The sequence below is a fragment of the Rhyacophila brunnea genome, unplaced genomic scaffold (assembly GCF_057557595.1).
Source record: "Rhyacophila brunnea isolate RB1 unplaced genomic scaffold, BYU_Rbru_1.0 scaffold_9, whole genome shotgun sequence".
NCBI classification, from domain to species: Eukaryota; Metazoa; Arthropoda; class Insecta; order Trichoptera; family Rhyacophilidae; genus Rhyacophila; species Rhyacophila brunnea.
Genome location: NW_028233361.1, coordinates 99,093 through 106,624, shown reverse-complemented (window position 1 = coordinate 106,624; position 7,532 = coordinate 99,093).

The window sequence follows — 7,532 nt, the reverse complement described above, 5'->3', positions numbered from 1 at the left end:
TGTATAAATGAAAGTATTTTTTGTAAATCCTTTGTCAAGTAATTATGTGAATTATATGTACAAATTACTAAATAAATGAGATAAAGTTTGGTCACGCGAGATGAGTATTAATAATCGCGGCTCGAAAGAAATAATTTTAGTTTTAAATCGTATATATTAAGATTTTGTTTGTAAGGATATCTGTTGCGTGTAGAGTAGTTCAAATATTTCAAAAACAATACCTATTGTCCAGCAGATGCCTAATATTGTTTCTTTCGAACACGATTCTCCGAATTCATGTAACTCACGACTACCTGGCCGGAATGTGAGCCGAACGACCCTTAGCAGGTAAGAGCCGAGGGTTCCGCTGCGGGCGAGAATGACAAAGAGGGGTGAGCGTTGGAGGGGAGATTGAGAGGGACAGCGATAGTGCCTAAAAGGGGACATAACCGCGACACGCGGTAGATGTCCAATCTGGCAGGTCAGTAGGAAGAAGTGGTTGATTTTCGGTGCACATCGTGTCCCACTGTGTAGAGAATTATATTTTTTTATATTTACCTACTTTGGCAAACAATTTCTGTATCGGTAGGAATTGATCCAGGCAGTTAAATAAAAACGTGTTTGACTTTGTACCAACTTCCAATGTTAGTTAAGTGACGTGAATCGTGTTTATTTTTATTTTTTTGGCTATACAAGGCACCCATAGTTGTCTAAATAATTTTAAAATTGAGGAAATTTATTTAGATAATCTTTCTATAAATTACTGTGTAGCCGTGCGACAATACTAATAATGATATAAATAAATGAACTTTAATTAATAAAGACTAAAATTTAATTAATATTCTGCAAACCTTTGGCGAAGTGCCTACCTAGCGCTAATAGGAAATTGTCAGTGACCAACCTTTAATCTCGAATGTGCATGTAACTATAAACTGAGAAAAACTTAATAATAATTGTGTACCTGTGAGTTGTAAATTGTGATTGTGTATGTAACCTTAATGCAAACAATAACTAATAAAAATCGTTTGACCTTTGCGTCAATTAATTGGTGCGTTCATCATTTTTACAATCCTGGGATCCTGATATTTCCGCGTTGACGCACTCAACTATCACCATCACACCTATTATCTGGACTCAACTGTTAACAGGGACCGCACAATGACGTGCTCTACCAACATAACCTCTTTAAATGACGCACTCTTGAAAACCTACACTAACTGAGCTAGTCCGAAGAGTTGAAGAGTAGTAAAGAGCGAGGGTGGTGGCTGCTGCGTCCTCACCGACGTGTCCGCTACTTTACCTGCCCTTTCCCGGGTTAGGTAAGGTTAGGTTAGGTTCTAGATATTTGGAGGAAAAATGTTCAATAAAAGTTCTATAAAAGATCTAAAAAACTCTAAAACTTAGAAGTTCTAAAAATTTGGAGCTAGTTTAGGTAGGTTAGGTTCTAGATATTTGGAGGAAAAATAAAAGTTCTAAAAAAGTTCTAAAATTAAGAAGTTATAAAAATTTGGAGCTAGGTTAGGTTAGGTTCTGTAATTTTGAAGCAAAAATGTTCTATAAAAGTTCTAAATAAGTTCAAAAAAAGTTCAATTGGAGTTTTCTTTATTATTTATTAGTCTTTTTTTACTATATATAGTGTTGGGATCAGAAGGGATATACTACTGTGGGTCTTAACAGGAACTTCTCCGCATTTGCTCTTGTGAAGAGGAAACCACAGAAAACTCTTCAGGAGAAGACGGACTGTTGACAGAAATCACCAGGCCTTTCGTTTCACTTGAAGAATGTTCGTCATTTTGTGTCCTGGCTTCGTTTATTTTGCCAATACCCTGCACTATTTTAATCGTGTATAATACTACCTTTCGTGATAGTTCCTTGTGAACTATCACGGATCCGATGTCGCATAGGTCCTCATCTAGACTCCTGCATCGCGCCTCCAGCTGCTGTCTTTGGAAGCTGAAAATGGGGCAATGCATAAAAAGATGAGGGACATTTTTATGGGTCATATCATCACACAGGCAGCTGTCGATCTCGGAGAGCTTAAATCGATGCAGGTAGCTCATGAACCCACCGTGAACCGTGAGCAATTGTGTGAGTTCAAAGCCAACTTCCTGCATTCTCCTGAAATCAAAGGCATTAAAAATTGTCGGGAAAAACATTTTAGTAATATTTCCTGTCGTTTCTTTTAAATATCGATCATTCCAGAGTTGAAGGGTCCTGCTTTTTATTTTCCTTATGGCAAAGCTGAGCGGAAACTTGGCAAAATCTGGGGCCGTCTTCTTAAGAGTAGCCTCTCGAGCCTTTTCGTCCGCTTTTTCATTTCCTAGGTGTAACGTAATAGGACTTGAAGGTCCTATAATAATGTTAATACGATAAATACTTACCTACATACAAGACTGATACTCATATGTAAAGAATGTAGTTAAATGAAGGTTAAAGACTTTACCTACGTCGGACTTATAACTTTGTTGGTGCTCCTGCCGACCACGTTCCCACATCCACCTGCCTTTGCCACCTTCCGGTGTAGAACATGAGATTCTCTTTCTCAAAGGAGTGGATCCTGCCGCTATTCAGAGCAGCTAAACCCACGCCGGGAAGCATTTCCCATGGCGTGGATTCCCAGACTCTCATAGAGTCTGGAGTTAGGTTTGCATGTTTCATCTAACCTATAAGGTACCTCCGTCCAACAGGGTGGACGCCAGCAAGCTTTTCTTTGGGAGGGAAACAACTGCAAAAGACCATGTGTTTGGTGGGATTCTAGGTTGATAATTGAAAGAGGCATACAGTTAAATCGCTGTGACGCGGCAACATTTAATGCAAGAAATAGGTCCAACGATGATATACAAAAGTTTATAAAGAAGATAAATGGACGGAGACCCTCACATGAGTATCTCCGTCACCAGCAATGAATCCTACCCTACACAACACATGATGATAATGATGGCAATGATGAATACATATTTACATGCTTCCGCCATGCGGTGGCATGACGGAGATGAAAGAGTTCTCCTCGCAAGTCCTCCCTTTACCACATCCTTGGGTACACTTTGTGGGTAATCATACCACAGGCACTTCTCACTAGCAGGCACGGGTATGCGAATATCTCCAGCATGCTCATGCGCGGCGGTCCGCCGCGCACGAAGCAAGCCGATGCGTCCGCACCGCGCAACCGTAAAAGGCAGAAAGAAAACGGAACATTCGATCGGCTCGGCACCTTACCACCGCCCGCAAGTCCCTTCCACCTCCTCAATCCGGCCGTCGATCCGTAGCGGCCAGTCGTGTTTCTTAGTGGCGTTGAATGTTGCCAGTTGAGAAACTAATTTTATTGGATTTTCTAGGTGACGAGCTTTCTCGTTACATCACCCGCTTGGTCAGGAAGAAATTGAGTCATTAGCGTCAATTTCCTGCCGGGGGCGTTCTCCGCTTATCTCATGGTGAAGATATGGGGCAGTCAGGTGGGTTGGACGGGGCAGGTGGCGGAGCTGCTGACGACCATCCAGTGCAGACCCTCGAGTGTGCGGTGGATCCACTCGCCGACGTCGCCTCGGCGCTCCTTGTTCCCTTCATCCATCCTTCTGGGAGGGGGTACCTTGTATCACATATAAGCTTTCTTAAGAAATAGAGTTTTGCACAATACAATTCTACAAATAATCTATTTGTCAACAATATGACTTTGCTCGGTAATCAAATTACAGTTTCGACGGACCTCATCCTTGATGAGGTCGTCGGCTACGTGGCTGATTACACTTCTTACAATTCTCTCCATTGAGAGATTGTTTCCTAGTTAACAGACAGTAAGACCTCTGTCTCCCTACGCGGGCCTTGCATGTAAGCATGTCGCATGGGCAGGAACGATAGATTTATTGGTGCTGACTAGGCACGCTTATGACTATCTAGTGTGGTGGGGCTCTTCAGACCACCTCCACTTCTATGGTATCCTGACTGATGCCAGACGTAGATGTAGCTTAAGTTTTCCATTCTAAAAGGAGTCTATCCTTCTTGAACTAGTACTTTTTTGGATTTACCGCTGCTTCCTCCCACAGCTCAAGGCAAATCGATTTTTAATACAAATTCTTCTCAGCGCTTGAGAACCTAGTTCTCAGCGCTCTTTCTTCCGTGTCTGAGATATACCATTTCGGGCTCCCTCATCTTGACGTCTAAATAGCATCTGGAGTGACCAATGTACGATGTCGCGACGTGAGCTTCTCTAAGCTCATCTTGTTTACTATCTGAATATGAAAAGTAGATGGTTTACTAGACCATCGTATGCTTATCGCGGCAATTAAGCGGTGACGATAAGTGTGGAACTCTGAAAGACATATATACAAGTGATGCAGTTTAAAGGGGAACCGCGTGAGGCGGGCCCGGACGTTTATCTGAAAAAAGAATTTATTAAACAAGAGAAATACCTTTTATTGCCGCGTTGGCTTATTGAAATAATTACTGCTAAAAATAATAAATTTCTGATTGGGCGCGCAGAAGTTTATTATTCACATGACTCTATAACCTATAAGCTTCGCCAGCGCCATCCCGCAGGGATGCTGAGCATGACCAAGGCTCATTCTTCGTGACTACTCTAATGCATACAACGGCTCTTGCCATCTGTATATAATCGGGAGTTTCCTGCGCCGGTGCCCGCTCCCTGTATTCTTGCGTCCACAGAGCCGCACAGCACGCATGATTCTTCCAAGGATCGTCTCATTTAACATCTAGACTACTTAGTACTCCGCCCCGGCCATTCACGGACCCCATTGGAGGGCTCTGGGAGTCCTTCATGGATCATCGTCACGTTATCCTTGCGGACGCTGCTTATAACTAAAGGGGATCTTAACCTTAAAGCGGGCACGACTCCTGCGTGCGTGATTCCCATGAGTCTACCATGAATTTAATCAGCGATTATCCAGGTCCACAACGTGACAGCTCATCCCCAAACTTGCATCTGCCTCTTATGTTAAATTTTGTGACGTGTTGAGTCACACATCTTCTGGACCGGTCTTTATGCCGAGTCGTTATTTCCGAAAAGTTATTAATTCTAAATGCTTCCAGCTTATGCGGAATAAGTTACCACTAGCGTTCACACGTATTAAAAAATATGAATTACTAAGCTAGTAAGAGTTGGTTCTTGAGGTCCCCACTTGAGTTTGTTTGGTTGCGCACCCTAAAAATTTGATAGAACGGACTTTTCCAGTACCTTCCTATCAACAGTCAGATCACAGCGCCAGGACACACTGCTTTTCCCAGCTGGATTGACCCTCTCCCAATTACACGACTCACAACACAGAGTCCGGTGTGTAATTAGAGAATTGACCAAACAAAACAGAGCAAGTGAGATTAGACCTCACAGTTGTTTTTCTCACATCTGCCAAGCTCTTATACTAAATGCTTTAATTAAGCTATATTTACAAGTTTACGTCATCTCAGTGTCCTTCATATTGATTTCATCTGTATCGTGAGATCGGGTGTACATCTCTGGTACAGATTTCGTTGCGTGTCCGCAACATCAAGGTTACATTGTTGGAAGAGACACACTCTTTCTACGGAGTCGTGTCGTATATTCCATATGCATGACTTACATGCAAGCTCTACGTTTACAATTTTTGGGAAACATTACAAGAAGGTCAACTTAACTTTCATCTGGTATTTACAGCACAGGCTGTGACGCAGCACGTCTCAGACCAGCAGGAGTTCAAGCGTATTTCATGGCCGCAATGCCACTCATTACTTGCTGTCTATCCCTTGTGGATCTCTACGTTACTGCTAGCACACGAGATCATCGTCCAGATGTAACATTATGTAGAATACAGCAATTATGAAATTGATAACATTCTTTTGTATGCAAAACAAACAACATTTCTTACATTAATTAGGCTTATCGTGTTACATAGAAACGCAACTATAGTAATTCTTAACAATAATATGAGAATTCATTTTTATAAAAATAGAATCTTATACATTTTCATCGTGCATACCGCACAGTAATTTTCACATAGTGAGTACAGTTTTTCTATGGTATTCCCATCAGGTATGAATGTCTTTAAATAGACATAATTGTGTTCTCTCAACATTGAAAGACTTTTTATTTTTGCCTTTAAATTCTCTCAGTAGGTGGAATATTATCCTGGCAACACTTGACGTGTGCTTGAAAATATTGAGAATTTACTTGCACTGAAACAACGTGCAAATTTGCATTTGTTAGTGGTTAGTAGTGATGTACCTAGTAACACTACTAGACTCTCGTGTTTCCTGCAACGTGAGATCTGTGTTACGCTAGAAATGAGGAATAAAAGAGTCTTTTTGAAACAATGAAGAACAATTCGATGCTTGTTTATGTAGGTTCTCACCAGTTGAGCTGCTGGCTGTCTGCCTTTAGCACATTTGGCTGGCTTGAGAACACAAGTGGACAAAGTCAGCAACAAGTTAACGTGAATGTGTCATCATCTATGACACATCCTGAATATTGTGTTTCGCGACGAGTATCAACTTGAAGGAAAAGTATTGGACTTGGGACTCGCATTGTCAATTACCACAAATGTTTAACCGATCCATTGTGAATTGACCCGAGTTACGTAATTAAGAAGAATGAGATTGAATTTTGCACTGTGACTTTGGCGATGTTCGCGCACCCCCGTAGGCAGGCACAAAGTGACGCAAGTCGAAACTTCAAATTGTATATTTGAAACTGGTTCTCTGCAACAAACAGAGAGCAGTAATATACCCCTTCAACACGTTACTTCCCATGGAATATGATAGTGACCATGGAGCAAAAGATGAAAAACGCAAATTGCGTTTTGTGAGATATCCCTTTTCGTCGAAATCTCACGCAACTCCGCAACCTTACTTGAGCGAAAATTTGCTCACCTATCTAATTCCTTCCAACACGAACAACCGCTACTTTGATTCTCCCTGTGAACGCAGTGGTCAATGGAGTTGGACCAAGGTTTCACTATACTTAATTTAACAATAAAATCTCATGGGGAAAAACTTGTGTCAAACTATACTAGACTTATGTATATGACAATGCACAATATGAAGTAATATATCTAACGACGATGTTGGACGAGACAATTACTTACTAATATTTGGCGATATCCTTTATATGAAATCGACCCAACGACTTACCATTCAGATCACCTAATTCATAAACCAACGGAGAGATCTTGGTTAAAACTATATTTTCCACATACCGTTGCGCAAGTTTGGTACTGAAATAATTTGCCGCATCTGAGAGTGTGAAGTTTCTCCTCCAGACCCTCTGACCTACGACAAGTTGAGTATCTTTCTTTCTGAGATTATACCTTCTGGCGTTCGATTGAAAATTTTCCAAAAGCTGAGCTTGGACGATTTTGAAGACAAACGGCAGGTTCTGTATGCAATCAGCGTACTGCGCACAGTCTGCTGCCGCAGAGAGAACTGCGTCTTTGGCCTTGAGATAGTCTTTTGGAAGATGAAAACGACCATCCAAGATTATCTCTCGACCATGCATGAGGAAAAAGGGGGAGTACATGGTTGTTAAGTTTACAGATGCGTTTATCGCAGTCTGCACGCTTTGAAGATAT